The 18,607-nt window shown below is 37.8% G+C and overlaps 1 protein-coding gene and 1 long non-coding RNA gene across 3 annotated transcripts in view; one reads left to right on the top strand and one right to left on the bottom strand.

Annotated features, from left to right (window-relative positions):
• Positions 1 to 18,607, bottom strand: part of LOC129045483 (uncharacterized) — a 219,715-nt gene that overhangs the window by 30,913 nt on the left and 170,195 nt on the right. The window lies entirely within an intron of this gene.
• The window catches only part of UMAD1 (UBAP1-MVB12-associated (UMA) domain containing 1), a 214,513-nt gene that overhangs the window by 117,473 nt on the left and 78,433 nt on the right, over positions 1 to 18,607 (top strand). The gene's annotated exons all lie outside the window — the stretch shown is intronic.

Below are 18,607 nucleotides of genomic sequence, written 5' to 3'. Positions count from 1 at the left end.
GGGAGGAGCAGACAAGTTTGAGAGGTATGGAGGAGGTAGAATTGACCAGACTTTGAATGGATATGAGATTCGAGGGAGAGGGAGAAATCCCTGATGACTCCCATGAATTGAGGGAGTGAGTACAGAAGAAGGAGCAAGTTTAATGGAGAAGATAATATATTCCCTTTTGGAAGTGCTAAGGTGAACTGCTCTTGGGGCATCCATTTGGAGAAATTGAGTAGGCAGTTGGAAATATGAGAAGTATGGTCTATAGCTCAAGAAAAATGTTGTTCTTTAGAAACAACTTTGGTAGTCAAAGGCATATGGGTATATCTTGAGTTACGGTGTTGGATGAGATCCCTTAGAGATGGAGTAAGAAGAAAATAACCTTGGGAATAGAGGCGGTAGAATAAGAGGAACCTATGAAGGAGACTGAGAACAAGAGAATAAATAGCTAGAAGCATATGTGTGTGTGAGGTATGTAATTTTTGTTAGTTTTTTTCTTTTTAGCTCTGTGAAGACAATGATAATTGTTTCCCACTTCTCGCAAAATATGTCAAAATTGTGTAGACTCAATCAATATCTAATACATGCCATTATTGATAGTGCCCATTGAAAATAGCATCAGCACTTCGTGAGAACTTCCTTTGCCTGAAGTCACATATTGCTGGGGTTTCTGGAAGGAACAAATTAGTAAATCTGATTGTTTGGAAAGGTGACATTCAACAGGAGACACTCGGAAAAGTTGGGTGACTAGTGTGCTTAGGGGGTGGCAATCACTGAGGCAGCCACAGGGTGTTATTTTCAATAGCAACTTATTTGTAGATGTAGGTGATATTGAAGGCTGTCTTGTGTTAGAGAGAAATCATTGGTAACTTCGTGCCAACAGTTTTGCCACCCAAGTGGAGGTTCTCAAATCTGAACATTTTCTTGTTTTTATCTCCATGATGTTCGATCACATTTACATTCCATTGCAACACTCTAGTCATGAGTCAGAATGAAAAGCTGTTTGAAACTAGATTATATCCTTATGTTTCTACAAAAAATCTTGGGATTGGGGGTAGAAATTGACAGCAACCCAAGAATCCATCCAAAGCCACTAACAATTTAGATTGGCCTCGTATTAGCCAGGGCCCACTCTGGGTCTCCACGGGAGGTGGGGGAGGTGGTGGGCAGTGCCGCAGGAGCGGTGCCAGAGGGCCCACTGGAGGTGTGCAAAGAAAGTCTTAAAACTTATATTTATAAAATATTTCTTTCTCCCCCTTAAGAAACAATGATCTATTTTTGTGTCTGTTTTCGAATGTTCCTTAGAGCTCAGTACATTGCTCCATGTTTATAAATAAGTAAATTATATATTGATATAAATATAGAGGAGGCATGCTGCAACGTCCTTAAAATTGTGTGTGTTTGATTGGGAATACCCTCTGGAGACCTCAAGTCTAAGTCCTAGGTACCGTTTGAGCGCCATGAGTCAATTGGGAACATTTAGAAGTTTCTTAATGAAATTCTGTCCATAATTTTAGCTTTTATCGAGTTCAGAATGTTTCACTTGCAAATGCAGATGTGTGACTTGACCTTAATTCCACAGTGTGGATTTTAACGGAGAGCATTCCAACGCAAGTTCAAGCGCATTTGTTGCCTTTTCTGGGAGCGCTCCACAGTCTCTCACAAACTACCTAGTGCCTCTGCACACACGGTGTGCTCTTTACAGCCCTCCTTTAGTCACAGACAGTTTAAGCTGTTAAATAGTATCTCGCTTTAAAAGGTAGGCTGATGGCGTTTCTATCTTCTGGTACATCTGGTAAGTTAATATATACAGTCTCTGCGAGTATCCTGCAGGGACCTGTTTTTACATGCATACAGGGACGTTTATGCAGAAATCAAAGGCCATGAATCAGAAGAACACAACTCTTGTTTCCAGTGTACTGGAGGCTTAAAAAAATTGGCTTTGAAAAATTGAAAGTAGTGTGGTTTGTTTTTATTGTGGAACCGATCAGGAAGAACAATTTACAGTCATTGCCATTCTTCACAGCTGAATGGAGTAGAGGTGCCTGCCTCGTGAAATGGAGCAGCTGCACCCCTTTTCTCTGGGCTCACAAAAACATTTGCTTTTTAATCGAGAACTTTGGATGGTGGGGTACAGTTTGTTTTCATGATGGAAGTGGTCAGTGGTGCCTTACCAGACAGCTGTAGTGTAATTAAGAAAAACTGTGTGAAAGTGGATTAAATAAAACAGAAAAAGCCTTTTTTTTTTAAAAAAAGGGGGGGTTTCACCTTCAATTTATTCATTTTTCTTTAATGCTTAAAAAGCAGAAATATCACTATAATTCTGGCCTACGAGATTTTACTATTTCAGAGTTTCATTTAGCTCTAGGAAATAGAAGATACACTACTGCAGAAGAATTGTTTGCTTTTGTGACAAATGCCAACTACAAAGTAGGAGTTTTAAAATGAGTTAGTTTGTATGAGATCTGCTTTCTAAATAATGTTTAAAATAAGGAACTGCACACTTATGTTGACTTTAGTGCATTATAAAAGTTAGTGATTTCTTTTGTATAGAAGAGGTTTTTTGAGGCTGCTTTTTAGATTCACTTTGGCTACAAGTTGAACATTAGGAGAATTATCTGTTTTTGATGACGAGAAACTATGAGAGATGAAAATCACGTTTTTCTTGATAAATTTTTAAATGAATTAGTCAAATAACAATGAAGTAATCTAGTGAAGTGTTGATTTGTTGTAGTTAAATGTGGAACATTAGGCTGTCAATTGGCTTTGAAAAGCATACATTTATTTTATGCAGCAGACTTTGAAATAAGAATAGAAATGCCTTAATTTGCATCATAGTCTACAGTAGGAAAATAACTGTTACAAGGTCAGAGGAAGCTGAATTAAAAAAAAAAATTACTGTTGTGCTCAGAAATAACCAAGATTCATACTAGACATTTATTGATTATAAGTTTTTATACTGATTGCCTAACACGTTGAAAAACTAAATATTCACCCTAGGCAAAATAAAAGGTTCAGGTTGCTCTAAGAGTTTATCCCATACTAATGATTTTGTAGGGAAGACTCTTGGCTTTATTTCAGTTAGGGGAATCTGAAAAGCTAGAGGAAGGGAGGGAGGGGGCAGGGAGTTACAGCCCCAAAGCCCTAGCTGTTTCCAGTCTCGAAGCCCTTATCTGGGAGCTATAGGAGGAGGACTCTACACTGGGTGTTTTCTAGAAGAATCCCAACCGTCACTTCCCCACTCTCCGGTGGCCTGTTCTCTCCCGATTCCTTGTATCTTTCCTCACCAGAAGCCCAAAGAAGACTCTGACAATCAAGCCTGAGTTTATTCTAAATGGCAAACCACGGCTGCAGCTTGACAGTTGGTTTTTCTGTTTCCAAACTGAGCCCTCACGTGCAACAAACTCTTCTTCAGACCCCTGTATCTGCAGAGCCCCGGCAAAGTTGAGTTCAGGAAGGTGAACGAAGGAGAGGGTGGGGTGGATTGGAAAGGTAGAATAGCAGTTAAGAAACTGTCTGAGGCCGGGCACCTGGGTGGCTCAGTCATTAAGCATCTGCCTTCAGCTCAGGTCATGGTCCCAGACCCTGGGATCGAGCCCTGCATCGTGCTCCCTGCTCAGCGGGAAGCCTGCTTCTCCCTCTCCCACTCCCCCTGCTTGTGTTCCCTCTCTCTGTGTCTCTGTCAAATAAATAAAATCTTAAAAAAAAACAAAACAAAAACAAAACCTGAGGCCAAGTTTTCAAGTAAGAATGGCAATAAAGAGCATTGAAGATAGCAGTGTGATGCAATGAAGAAATTACTGGAAATTCTAATCACTGGAATTAGAATCAAAAGATTTAGATTCAAGTCCCATCTAGCTGAGCTTGGGGGGAAGTCATTCTCTCAGGTTCTGTTTCTTCATGTATCTGGTGGAACTGTATTACTTGTTCTACACACCAAACAGGTTGTGAGTCTTAGGAAAGAAAGAGGGGGAGAGAGAGACAGTTGTGGGGCAGTAAAGTCCAGTAGTGTAGTTATAGGATCAGTTGACCCTCTGTATCTTTTTGGAGGGCTGGGAGTGGGGAAGAATTCTTCACAGCAAGGAAAGAGAATGCAGCAAATATTAAATCTGACAAACATTGATTCTTTCTGAGTGTTCTTAGAGCTCTTTGGGAATCCCATTATTTATCTCTTTTTGCTCCCCCAGCCACCACTTCCCGCACAACACCAAGTCCAAACCCTTTCACCTTCCTCAACTCCCAGCCCAGCTCCTCCTTTCTTAGTCTTGGTACACAGACTCCTCCCCTTCTTTGCAAGGGCAACCCTTGAGCTTTCTCCCCACCACCATCTGGAAGTGTCTCTCTTTATCCATTTCCTTCTCACTTTCTATCTTGCCCTCACAAAAGGTAAATTGTTCTTGCCACCTTCTCATCCTACCTCATCTCAAACTTTGCTTCACTACATATCTTATATCTTCTTCTTGTTCTTTTCATCTCTCCCTACCTGGTTCTTCTCCACGGTCAAGAGACTCTGAATTCAGTGTCATATGTGGTTTGTTTTGTTTTGTTTTGTTTTCATTTTCACTAATGAAAATTTTAAGAGTGATTTGAGTACTTCCTTTCTTCATCATCCATGGTTTCTTTTGATCCATTTCAATCTGCTTTCTGTATGTTTCATATTGAAACTCGTGTCTCAGAAGCCACCAGTGATCTCATAGTCAAATCCAGTGACCATTACTCTGTTTGCTTCCATGGGTCTACATGCAGAGTTCCAGGTGGACTTCTACGGCCTCCCTGCTCCTAATTACAGACTTCTCCCTCTCTGGCTTCTCCGTGTCAGTACATTCCTGTTCTCACTGACTGCCTTCTCTTTTCCTTAGCCTCTAAGGTAGATGTTCCCTAGAATGCTGTGCAAAGCTCACACAATATAGAAACATTCATTCAAATTGGGTAGCAGACCTAAATATAAAATTTAACTCTACAAACTGGTAACAACATAGGGGAAAAATCTTTGTGACCTTGGACAAAGATTTTTTAGAGATGGCACAAAAAGCATGATCCATAAAAGAAAAAAAGTTGATGAATTGGACCTCATCAAAATAAACATTCTGAAAAAAAAAAAAGATGAAAAATTCAGACTGGGAGAAAATATTTACAAAACACTTATCTGACAAAAGACTTGTATGCAGAATACAAAGAACTTTGAAAACTCATTTTAAAAAAAAAAGGCAAAAGATGTGAATAGATACTTCATCAGAGAGGATATATGGATGTATATAAGCACATGAAAAGATGCCTAGCATCATTAGTTATTAGGGAAATGTAAATTAAAACCACAGTGAGATACCACTACACCCACTGCAATGGCTAACATCACAACCACTGACCATACCAAATGTTGGGAGGATGTGGAGGAATTGGAACTTGCACATGGTATTGCTGGTAGGAATGTGAAATGGTGTAGCCATTTCGGATGTGTGACACGTTTTTAAAAAGTTAAACATAGACCTACCGTATGACTCAGCCATTCCACTCCTAGGTTTTTACTGAAGAGAAATGAAAGAAAATGCTGTAGGACTCCCTTTATATAAAAATCTGGAAAACCTAGTGATGGGAAGCAGAGTAGTTGCTTGGGGATGGGAGTGTGGTGTAGGAAGAATGGATTGCAAAGAAGCACGAGGAAATTTTGGGGAGTGATGGATATATTCATTATGTTGATTGTGATGATGCTTTCACAAATGTATACATATGTCAAAACTGATCAAATTTGACACTTGAAAATGTGCAGTCTGTTATACATTAATTATACCACAATAAAACTATAAAAAATTCATAGAACTCACACACTGAAAAGGATGAATATTACAACATGTAAATTATCCCTCAATAACCCTGACTTAAAAAAAAAGCATATGGGAAAACGAAATATGGGGATTGAGGTTGCAAAAATAATTAAAAGCCAATCTGAAAAAATGACAGGCCGTAGGATTCCATTTATGTAATATTCTCCAATGACAAAGTTATAGAGATGGAGAACAGCTTAGTGGTTGGTTGCCAGAGGTTAGGGATGGTAACCATGGGGGAAAATGAGGTGAAGGCTACATGGGAATTTTCACTACTATTTATGCAACTGTATAATATATAACTAATAAATCTATGATTATCTCAAAATAAAAAACTTCTTTTTTAAAAAAAGCCCATTAGCTATTTTTGTGTTCTCTGATGGGAAACCATCGATTTTTTTATATGTTAAGTCTATCCTAATGTTTACCACACAAATACGAGAAACTAATTTCATTGAGATAATTACAACTTAATGTTGCATTGTTGTAGCTAGAAAACCTATCAAGAGTCATTTTCCAATTTCTGGTTCCCCACCTAAACATCAAATACCTTAATATTTTTCTAAGAGATTCTTACTTAAATTTTTCTGACTAGATAATACATACAAATGGATGAAAATACATAACGGGGGAGGCAATGAAAAGTCTTCTCCCAGATCTGTCCTCCACTACACAGTTCACACTTCCCCAAAAGTAAACTACTAATTTCTTGTGTAATCTTCCAGAATTTCTTCATGTATATATAAGCAAGTGCAAATATATTTTATATTCTCCTCCCTGATTTTATCCAAAAGATAGTTTATTGTATTGAGTATTTTACATACTTCACTTAACAGTGTACCTTCAGTTTCCAAGGTGGTACACAGAGAGCCTCTAAATTCTTTTTCTTTTGACAGTTGCATAATATTCCATTAAGTATTTAAATATATATCTTCCATACATACATTTAGAGAGAGACCAGTTGCATAATATTCATACACACACACACACACATACATAATACAAATATTCTAAGTTATTTCCAGACTTCCACTTTTGTAAACAGTACTGCAGGGAATATGCTTTTTTTTTTTTTTTAAAGATTTATTTATTTATTTGACAGAGAGAGACACAGTGAGATAAGGAACACAAGCAGGGGGAGTGGGAGAGGGAGAAGCAGGCTTCCCGCTGAGCAGGGAGCCCGATGTAGGGCTTGATCCCAGGACCCCGGGATCATGACCTGAGCTGAAGGCAGATGCTTAATGACTGAGCCACCCAGGTGCCCCTGCAGGGAATATCCTTATACATATGTCATTTCCTACTTGAATAAATATATGTGAATACATGAAATTGCCCATACTGACTTTTTGAATCTAGAAAAAATTTTACGTGGTTCAACCTAATATTTGCCAAATATGTTTCCAAATGTGTAATTATTGGAGACAAAGTGTTTAGTGTCCTTTGGATTTTCTGCTTCACTACCTGATGTGTATGATAACTTGGATCCCTAAAAAGGGAGTGGAAACCCACTGTGTCATTGTTCTGTTTGGTATAGCTGAGGGCAAGATGCCCATGCACACACAGGGATATTTCTCAAAGTCCTTTGCCAGTGACTTCATTCAGCGACATGTCTCACTCACTCTCACCCTGATCCAGCTCTGTCAGACTTCCTTGCCTGTTTAGGAAAGCCTTTGCTTTATTCTTATTCAGAGACCTAAGACTAGAGCTCTAAGCCCTTTGTCTTTCGCAAGGGAGCATTGCCCAAAATATCTTCTTATCTGCTATCAGTGCGTTATCCTGCATTGGTTCTCCCAGTTAATGCAGCTTTAGTTGTTAAGTGTTAAAATCAGATTCTCGGAAAAAGGCTGACTGTTTGTACACAGGACAAGTAGATGGAGTGTACCCTTCTACATAATGAGCCAACCAATGGGAGTTTTGGCTTCTCCAACCCTGGTTATGTATATGGGTTTGTTGGAGAGAGAGAGAGAGAGAAAGTAAATATGGTAACATTTAACAATTGGTTAATATAGGTGAAGGGGAACATCTAGGATGTACATTGTACTATTCTTTCACATTTTTTTTTCCCAGTCCGTGAAAGGGAAACTTTACTGAGGCCCCAGGGCCTTGGGGCTTGGGCTGGATGCCACCCTGCGGGCAAAGGATTAAATTTTCTATACATTTAACATGTTTCAAAATAAAAAGTTGAGAGAAAGCATATTCTTCACTGAAATTATTTACCTCGAATTAGTTGTTGGTCTGCTTCATTACCTATTATGTTCTTGGGTTTTTGTTTTGCTATTTCTAGATCTGAAGACATCTTAGGAACTCTGCTCCCAGATTAAAAAAAATAATAATAAGTGATAATAGCAATTTCTAATTATTGAGGGTTTCATCTGTGCCCCATGTCAGGCATTTTATGTGGATGATCTCATTTAAGCCTCTTATCAACCTATTATTGTCTTTATCATTTTTTCAGATGAGGCCACTCAGACACAGAGAGGTTAAATACTTTGCCTCAAGTCACACAGCTAACATGTGGTAGAAATGCTACTTGCTGCCCGACCTACTGACATTATGCTTGACCTGGTCTTTATTTTGACTTGAAGTATTTTGAAGTGAGAGATAGACTATCATCTGGCTAAACTCTTATAACAATTTCCTGATCCAGATAATGTGATCATCTAAAGGCTTCATGAAGAATACAAGTAGATATACCTGGAGTGGAAAATTGACAAGCTTCTTGACATGTTAATTTGCAAAGCTCTGTGAAAAAGGAACTGTTTTGTGTGCATATAGTAGTCAAACCCTTTCTACCCCTTTTTTTGAGTTTGCTGCTTTTGTACATACTCACCAGTCTGCTAAGAGGCATTATGGGCTCTTCTTTGGTATATTTCCTGTACCTTTCCCACTCTATTGACTCTTTTCCATCAGAATTTATTTATTTATTTTTATTTTTATTTTTTTTAAAGATTTTATTTATTAGAGAGAGAGAGAGAGAGCATGAGAGGGGGGAAGGGCAGAGAGAGGGAGAAGCAGACTCTCCACTGAGCAGGGAGCCCGATGCGGGGTTCGATCCCAGTACCCCGAGATCATGACCTGAGCTGAAGGCAGACACTTAACTGACTGAGCCACCCAGGCGCCCCTTCCATCAGAATTTAAACAGGTTCCCCCTTTACTCCACACAACCTCTGGCTACCACCATCTCTTCTCCAAACCAAACTTTCCTAACAAACAATACCATTGGGGTCTTTCCCTGTTTTCCACCAGCTCCTCTAATCCCCCCAACCCCTGGCTTATACCCCTAACTGCCGATTTCCTTCTAGCAATTTTTCTGTGCTCTTCTTTAATTCATAAAACTGAGACTATATTTCATGCACAGTTCTGTAGCGTGATTTTCTTCCTACTTTAATATTGTGGACATTTTTTCATGTCATTAATTTTGAATATTTTGATGAATAGCATACATACAGAAGCATACAAATTGTAATTTCAATGATTTTTTGTATGTCATTACCATCTAGATCAAGAAATAGAAATTACAGAATCCTAGAATCTCCCCCCAACCCACCGCCGCTTTCTGTCATTTTACCCGATTCCCCAAAGGTATCCTGACTTCTTAAAGCATAGATTGTTTTATGTGTATGAAATGCATGTACATGCAATCCTACATTGTGTACTTTTTGTGTCTTACTCTTTCACTAAAAGTGATTGTGAGATTCACCCACATTATATGCAGGTGTAGTTGATTATTCTGTGTTATATAATATTCTGTTGTGTGAACACCTAATGTTTTCAAACATAATGTTAATAGGTATGTATTATTCCATTGTACAGATATACCATAATTAATTTATTCTCCTATTCTTGCCAGGTTTTTACTATGATAAATAACCCTATAATGAACATCTTTGTATAAATACTTAAACTAATGTCTGACCACCCCTTAGGATATATTCTAGAAGTGCATTTACTGACTAAGAGAATATAAACTCTTCAGAAGTTCTTAACAGAATTTGCCAGATTGCTTTCTGGAAAAATTACACCAGTTTACTTTTCTGTCAACACATTACCTGACACGTAGGTATTCCGTAAAATGTCATTGATGTGAACTGAATGTACTAAAAGGTCTTTAATATCCTAGAATCCATTTCTGAATTTTATGTGTCACTGATCTTTCCAGTTCGTTACTGTCTCATTTTAATTTAGATTTTTGAAAATGTAGTAGTATATAGGGCACAAGTTTTCTCCCTAATTCTTTTTTAAAAATTACCTGATTGTTCTTGTGTTTTAATTTTTTACTAGTATAGCTTTAAAATACATTGCCAACTTCAGGGGAAAAAAATGAGGATGTCATTCAAATTACCTTACTGGTTTTCTCTAAATTTACATGGCAAGGATGGACATATGTATATAATCCTACTCAAGGATGATTCTCCATTTATTCAAGTATTTTCATTAAATGCTCCTCGGTAAAGTTTTATAGGTTTATTCACCTAGGACCTGGTTTCAAAAAAATTTTATTTCCACATATTTTATGTTTTGTGGCTATTGGGAATTGGATAATTCAGTATATTTTATAACTATTTGAAAGCTATGGAGTTTTTTATATTTATTTTGTATTTATCCTCCTGACTGAGCTCTTATTAATGCTAACAGTTTTTTGTTTGGGTTTGGTACCATTTATGCTTTGGGGTTTGTGACCATTTAGTTTCTAAATTCAGAGAGGGAGAAATTGATATCAGGATAAAGAGAAAAAAAGTAACCTCAAAAACTGTTAAAAATAAATTGTAGAATTCTGATCATTTGAAAAACCTCATTTTTTTCATGCATTGAGGTACTCTCTCTGCCAAATCCAAACCATTCTCTCTAGTCTTATATTTTGAATAAGAAGTCACACAGTTAAACATAAAATTAATGAAATTTTTAAATGTGAACATATCTATCATTACATTAGGTAAATTACTCCTATAATGAAAACCACATCATTTACTGTTTGTGTTACTCTAAATTTACTTTTTTCCATTCTCTTATTTAAAAAAAACTTATTTATTAGAGAGAGAGTACGAGTGGGGGGAGGGGCATAAGCAGAAGGAGAGACTCTCAAGCAGATTCCCTGCTGAGCACAGAGCCCAACACGGGGCTGCATCTCACCACCCTGAGATCATGACCTGAGCTGAAATCAAGAGTCAGATGCTTAACCAACTGAGCCACTAGGCACCCTCTCACATTTTTTAAACTTCCCTTTTCTTATCTGTTCTCTATTTTGCTTCTCTGTTTCTTTTTAGGAATATAGTAGTTTGGGAAGAAATTTTTTTAATACTATCAGAAAAAAAACTTCAGAGTAAGTAAGGGAAAAAATGAAAATCTTTCAGTTTCTCTAATTTTTCTCCCGTATTATCCTATACTTTTCTGTTCTTCTGGATATTTCTCATGATTCTGTCTCCTTATATTTGCCTGTATGCTTTACACATACGTACATGTGAGATAAACATATTTGTGTCATTCGCCTTTTGTATCACTTTCTCAGAGGTAAGAAAATATGTCTAGGTCATGTATATACATGTTATTGCATATATAATAAAAATAATTTTTTCCTAGTTTAAACATTTCTAATTTTTTTAACTTGTAAGTTTGTTGTCTTATTACTTTTTTCCTCATTTTAAATTGTAGGGTTTTTTGGTATTTTGGTTTTTGGGTTTTTTTTTTTTTTTTTTTTCGCTTAATCTTAAAAATAGTTTTAAGAACGCAGAAACTTGGGGCGCTTGGGTGGCTCAGATGGTTGGGCATCTGCCTTCGGCTCAGGTCATGATTCTAGGGTCCTGGGATCGAGCCCCACATCGAGCCCCACATCGGGCTCCCTGCTCCACGGGAGGCCTGCTTCTCCCTCTCCCTCTGCCTCCCCGCCTACTGATTCTCTCTCTCTGTATCTCTGTGCCTCAAATGAATAAATAAAATCTTTAGAAAAAAAGAACACAGAAACTTGAACCACAAATGTAATCAGAAAATAATACTTTAATCCTAGTTAATCCACATTATTGACCTTCTCTGCCTACATCAGCAACAATAGCAGAATGTCTGGTACATAATCTCTTGTGTGGACACCCATATGCCTGGCCAAGTCTGATCTAGAAATGAGATCCTCATTTGAGATGGTAGTTTTGCTGATTTTTAGGAAAATACCATCTAGGATCTCATTTAATCCTCATAAGAGACAGGATGGCTGTACTGTCTTATCTCATTTGTAAAGTGAAACTAGGTCAGATCAACTACAGATAGTTGTAACATGCTCTAAGTGGTCGGTAAGCCACAGCTGGGGTTACTAAAATACATATTTCCTTTGTCAAAATAAAAAGAATTCACAATCTCTATAATGGCGGTAGAATTGGAGTATGAGAACTTGAGAATCCTGTCTTTTGTAGAATAGAAATTGTATTTTTAAAAAGGCAGATGCTGTAGGGTGTGTTTCTGTGGGTGTTTGTTAAGCTTGGCGGTTGGGAGGAGAGTATGGGCAACAAGGACGCCGTGTTCCCCATCTCATTTATAAAATGGGCTCACAGGCAGGGATGGAGGGCAGCAGTCAAGATTAGCTCAAAGGCCACCTCTGTGGCTTAGCTACCAGGAGGTTTAGTTTAAGAAATGAACTGTTGGAAACTGTAGAGGTAAAGTGATGTACTTTCATTAGAGAGATGTAAAACTGGTTCCAGGTCCTCAAGAGAAAATGGAAATGAAACGTAAGAGCCAGAAATAATTACACCAACCACGTAGTTAAAAACCAACAACAAAACTGCTTCAACAGGCACCTTGTTCCATGTGGCATTTGGTTTGTTTTGCACAATGTCATAAAAGTACACGGTCAAATGTACTTCCGGTTAAGCGAAGTGAAACCAGAAGTAGATGCTGTGCTCTGTCTACTCTAATCCAATACATTCACATAAAGAAGAGATTTAAGACGATAAATGGATCCAGTTTGCCTATGATGGTATGCCATTCTGAAGGTGGATATTGTTCATGGAGAGAATTCAGAGTAAACGGTTTCCTCTTATAATTATGTTAGGAAGAACATGGGTCTTAAACCCAGACAGAGGTTAGTTTGAATACTGGTTCTACCACTTAGGCATTTCATAATGCTGGGAACTTTACCTCTCTTTTTCATAATTTTCTTCACCTGCTAAATAAGCAAAAAGTATTCCTTCTTCAGAAAGTTGTTGTAAAGACATTATCCTCTTTCACGATGTTGTCACAATTTCCATGGAAGGTAGAAAAAAAAATGCTTAAAATCTTTTAAAGAAGAGTGCCATATAAGAAAATAAACAAGACCAGCCTGGTTACACATTATCATACCATCTGATTCTATTTTTCAGTTAGTTTCTGCCTCTCCTCCTTAGAAAGAGGTTGCTCAATGGTCTGAACTATGTTAGAGTTTTTCTTGTGTATGAAATATCCCTGGGTGACTGTGTATACCACTTGTCTGTGTAGTCATTTATGAGTGAAAATGGAAAAAGGTAAAAAGGTAAAGGATTACTTCTGTTTCGGCTGGTGAGTTAATGGAGCCACTGAGATCCCTATCTCTACCTCGACCTATATCTCTGTCTCTTGCCTATCTTTATATCCTATCTGTGTATTCTAACCATCCTAATTATTCTCCTCATTTATTTTCTGTTTCTTTTGAAATAATTTTGAACTTACAGAAAAGTTGCAAAACAGAGTTTTTGGTCTTATCATTTGAGAGTAAATTAGCAATATGATGTGTCGTCACTTCCAAATACTTTAGCATGTAGTTGCTAAAAGCAGGGATATCTCCTACATCAGTCATCAAAATCAAGAAATTAACCATCGGAGCCAAAGACCCCTCCTTATATTTTGTTCAAATGATGTATTTCATAGCGAAAGGATCCTGTTCAGAATCGCATCTTGTCCTGTCTGTTTAGTCTCCTTCAGTTTGGAATAGTACCTTAGTCTTTCCTTGACTTTTCAATATCTAGATACTTTTGAAGGTTACAGACCAGTTATTTTTGTCAAATATCCCTCACTTTGGGTTTGTCTGATATACGTTCCTGAAATTAGATTTAGGTGATGTATGTTTGTTAGGAATATCACAGAAGCTACACGTTCTTCTCATTGCATCCTTATACGAGAGTGCACAGTTCCTATTTGTCACATTACTGGAGATTGTTAACCGTGATCACTTACTTAAAATCATGTCTACCAGATTTCTCTACTGTAAAATTACTCATTCTCTCTTTATGATCACTATGTGGGGGATGGTGGTTTCAGACTATGTGATACCCTGTTTCGTATCCATCTCCAACCCACTAGTTTTAGCATCTATCTATGCTTCTTGGTTGAATTAATTATTACTCTGATAGTTGCCAAATGGTGATTTTCTAATTCTCTCATTCCTTCTGCATTCCTCAGTTGGCATTCCACTGCAAGGAAAAGCTTCCTTCTTTTTTTTTTTTTTATTTATTCATTCTTTTATTTATATCAGCATGGGTGCATGGATTTTAAAAATTATTTAATCATTTATGGATGGTTTTGATGGATTATAATCTGTTATCATTATTTATTTTGATGTTTAAAATGCCCCAGACTTTGCCAGAGGGAGCCCTTTCAATTTTATTTATGTTTTTTCAAAGATTTTATTTACTTATTTGACAGAGAGATTGAGAGCGAGAGAGAGAGCGCACAAGCAAGGGGAATGGCAGGCAGAGAGAGAAGCAGGCTCCCCGCGGAGCAAGGACCCCAATGCGGGGCTCGGTCCCAGGACCCTGGGATCATGACCTGAGCCAAAGGTAGATGCTTAACTGACTAAGCCACCCAGGTGCCCCCAGGGAGCCCCTTCAAACCGTCCTCCTCATTCTTGGAGCATTCTCTGGCATAATGAGATGAGCCAGGCCCATTTTCACCCTGCTTGTATTCCAGTAGCTTGAATTAGGCCATTGCTGCCATCGCCTCCCCCACATTCTTCTCTCCTCAGCTGGCTTCTGAAATCCTGCCACTGCCTACTTGTTGGGACTCAATTCTTCAGGAGGGGAGAGGAGGAGGAAGAAAGACATGGATAGATGGACAGATGGATAGGTAGATGGATAGGTAGGCAGGCTGACTGACTTAAAAAAAAAAAAAAAGTTCTACCCATAAATACTAGGAAATAACAGCACTAGCTCATCAATCTGATAGGGAAACAGATATTTGGATAGTCAGAAATGATGGATATGCCCCAAATTATTTATTTTAACTTTGGAATGTGTTGTAGCACAACCCTTTGGGCTGCTATAACAAAATACCAGAGACTGGGTAGTTTATAAACAACAGAAATTTGTCACAATACTGTAGGCTAGAGAGTTCAAGATCGAGGCACCAGCATGGTCGCTTTCTGGTGAGGGCCCTCTTCCTGGTTCAGAGCAGGTGTCTGGCCCCCATGTGCTCACATGGTGAAAGGGGCTAGGGAGGGGTCTCTTGTATAAGGCACTAATCCCATTCCTGAAGGCTCTACCATCGTGACCTAAGCACCTCCCGAAGTCCCCACCTCCTAATACCATCATCTTTGAGGGTTAGGATTTCAACATATGAATTTTGAGGGAACACATTCAGACCATAGAATATTTCTGTTGTCTACTCATGTTTGAATATGCGTCCATTTACTGTTTTGAGAACTCAGGGCCTAAACCAACCCGTTCTCCAGCTCTTTATCCTACTACTTCTGTATACGGCCTCCCTGTCTGAGAAACTTCTTACCAAGTCCACTGTTTGCTATTATCTTGGAATCAGGCTTAACAAGAAACCATATTCTTTATGCTTTTCTTTCCGATGTCTTTTGCCCTGTCATGCATAAGTAGATGCGTGGTCTACAGACCAATTGGCACTGTACAGAGAAGTAAGCATACAGTATTTTCCTCCTCAGGAAGCCTTGGTGGGAGAGCTACTTTTCCCTCTTCCTCTTCGATTGGAATTGCCACGTGCTCTGGTTTCCAGGACCCTTCTCCGGCAAGGGTTGATGTGCCTCCTAGTATTGTGAAGAGAGAGAATCTGATAGCCACAGGAGGGAGGTTTGCTTTATTAAAGTCTGGAGGTGGGTAAGGTAGGTGAATGGGAGAAGAGAAGGAATTTGATTGAGACAGGTTGATTGGAATGAAGCAACTACTCCGGGACTTTGAATAACAGAGCTTGTTGGGTTAATATGTTTGTCTTTCTGTCCTAGTCCTTTAAGCCTTAAAAAAAAAAAAAAAAGAAGTGGTTTGAGATTGGACCTTTTTTTTTTAATGTATTGCAATTAGGCACATGTCCAGATGAATCCTAATTTCACTAAACCCACCCTTAGAAGACTATTGATTTTATTTGAAATCACTGAGTCATGAAGATATAAATATATAGTGAGGACTTAATAAACGAACTCTGATTTCAAGAATATCAAATGTATGAATACTGTGGCATTAGGTAGTAATAAATTAGAAATATAAGTTTAAAGCACATAAACCACATGCAATTTTCGTAACTTTAAAATGGCTTATGGTTTTACTGTTTAACCGGTCTTGAAACGAGTGATTTCTTCTTTACAAACTGAAAGAACTATAAGATTTTTTTTGAACATTACAACTATTTTGAGACTTTTTTTTTTTATCACAAATACGTTGTTATGTATTCTAATGGGATACTATGTTTTTGGGTTTTTTAACTTATTTGGAGGGAACTTTTTTTGAAGAAGGTATTTTAAAAATAAATACACATCAGTGGCAAAAACTTAAAAATACAGCATTAAATACAGTAAGATAAATAAAAATATTTTATAAGAATTCCTTTGGAATCCCAGCTACCACTTCTATTTCATGCCATTATCTCAGACTCACTGTAACTGCATAGAACCGAGTAAAATCTCTTCTCTGGTTTCAAAGCCGCTATTGACTCTTTGTCCTTTTTGTTCTACCCTCAACAAACTGCTGGGAAGTGTTTCCAACTATTTCACAGCTGGTCTACCTCGTCCTTCCTTATTGCTGAAATTCTGTCCAAACTTTACATTAGGGCTGTGCGTACTGATCTCTGCTTAAGCCTTTTGTTCAGCCTCTACCTTTCGCCCAGTTCTCAGTGCTGTGAATAAACTTATTTCCTTTTACCAATCATGGTGCATCCTCTTCAGCTTCTTTTATTTATCCCATAGTTTCATCAGAAATGTATTTGGCTCAGACTATCTGCCACCCTCCTTTTGACAAGGCCATGTTGTCAGTAATGCGTCAGTCAGAAAATCACCATTACCTAAGGGCCTACCATGCACATACTTGGTACCAGCCACCATACTAAATGCTGCAAACATGTGGCAAATAAAATAAACATATCACTGCCTTGGTGGAACTGACAGTCTAGTGGGAACAACAGCTAATTAAACAAGTGAGTGCCTACAATTAAATGACTGCAACTACGTGAAGCGCTTTGGAGAAGAAGAACACATGGGAGCAGGGAAAGGGGCATGGGTTTGGGAGGTTGAAGCTGAGATGTGAAGATTGAATACATATTAGCTGGTTGAGGTCTGGGTTGAGGAACATTTCAGGCAAAGAATGGTTTTTGCTCTTCTCATCATCACTTTTCACCCTGTAATGAAGCAGATTCTCATACTGTTTAGCTGAGCCACCTGCTCACCATCATGGATGCTTCTTCCTTCTTAATGGGCTTTTGCCTTTTCACCATTCTGGTTTTGTGCTGTCAACCTATTTTGGAACTCCTGAGGTCAGTGTACCCCAGTTATTAGATTAGGATCTACCAGTAGCAGGCTCTTAAAGTCTGATTTGTCCTCTGCCTCCTACCCTGATACTTTTTTTTTTCCCTTCCATTAACTCCATTACTCCTGTAGGTGGGATTTCTTTGGGGAATTACAAGTCAGCAGTGGGCACCTTAGAAGTGATTTGTTGATATTGAATACCTTCCTCTAAACACCTGGATTTCATTGTCTGCAACCTCCCCTCCTCATCCTAGTGAATCGGAGTTTAAGGTGATTGCAAAATGTCTCTTCCCTAAAGGAAGTTGAGGTATTTTGCTTTACATCATTAAAGGAAATGCATATTAACTGTGAAGTTGCATACTCTATCATTGTGTTTCATCTGTTTATCCAGTACTTTAGATTTTAGATTTCTTGATTCAAGTTATTCAAAAATTTCAATTTTTTATAACCAGCATTTGAGATTTATTAGTATATTGATACTTCCTATCACTAACACCATATTGTTACCTGGTAATGTAAGTACAAATAAGCTTGCAGATACACATCAACAGAAATGACATTATTGTACTCATACAGAGTGGCCAAAGTGTGCTCCCCTGACATTGGTTCTTATTTATTTATTTATTTTTTTTAGTGCAATGCATTGTAATGGGCGGCTGGTCAGACTATTTCTTACAGCCAGGCTCTTTATTGAACCATAACCAATTTTGGGGCAGAGAGACAGAAAACACACAATTTCCTTCACTTGATTTTTCCTTTTTTCTTTAAATATATGTATGTATTAGAAGAACAAGAATATGAAATAAAGACTAATGTATACGAAAACACTTATAATGAAACTAAAATAAATTGTAAAATACAGTATCAGCCAGTAGCTTCCACCATTTTATTGTTCTAAATAGAGGATAACCCATCTTATTTTTTTTTTTGCTTTAAATCATTGCAAATTTTATTTTAAAGTGTTATTTGAAGAACATATTTTTCACTAGTTAGAAAATTACAAAATACTTGCAAGTTGTTTAAATTCGCTCATCTTGAAATACTGAGCTTATCACTACATAAAAGCTCTTACAAAAGGAAAGGCTATATATAACCCATCTTATTTTAAAAATGG

This window comes from Mirounga angustirostris, unplaced genomic scaffold, assembly GCF_029215605.1.
Source record: "Mirounga angustirostris isolate CCGP_5_RB_7025 unplaced genomic scaffold, mMirAng1.0.hap1 SCAF_12, whole genome shotgun sequence".
NCBI lineage: Eukaryota > Metazoa > Chordata > Mammalia > Carnivora > Phocidae > Mirounga > Mirounga angustirostris.
The sequence above is the reverse complement of the archived record's forward strand: the minus strand, read 5'-3'. Positions and strand labels throughout refer to the sequence as shown.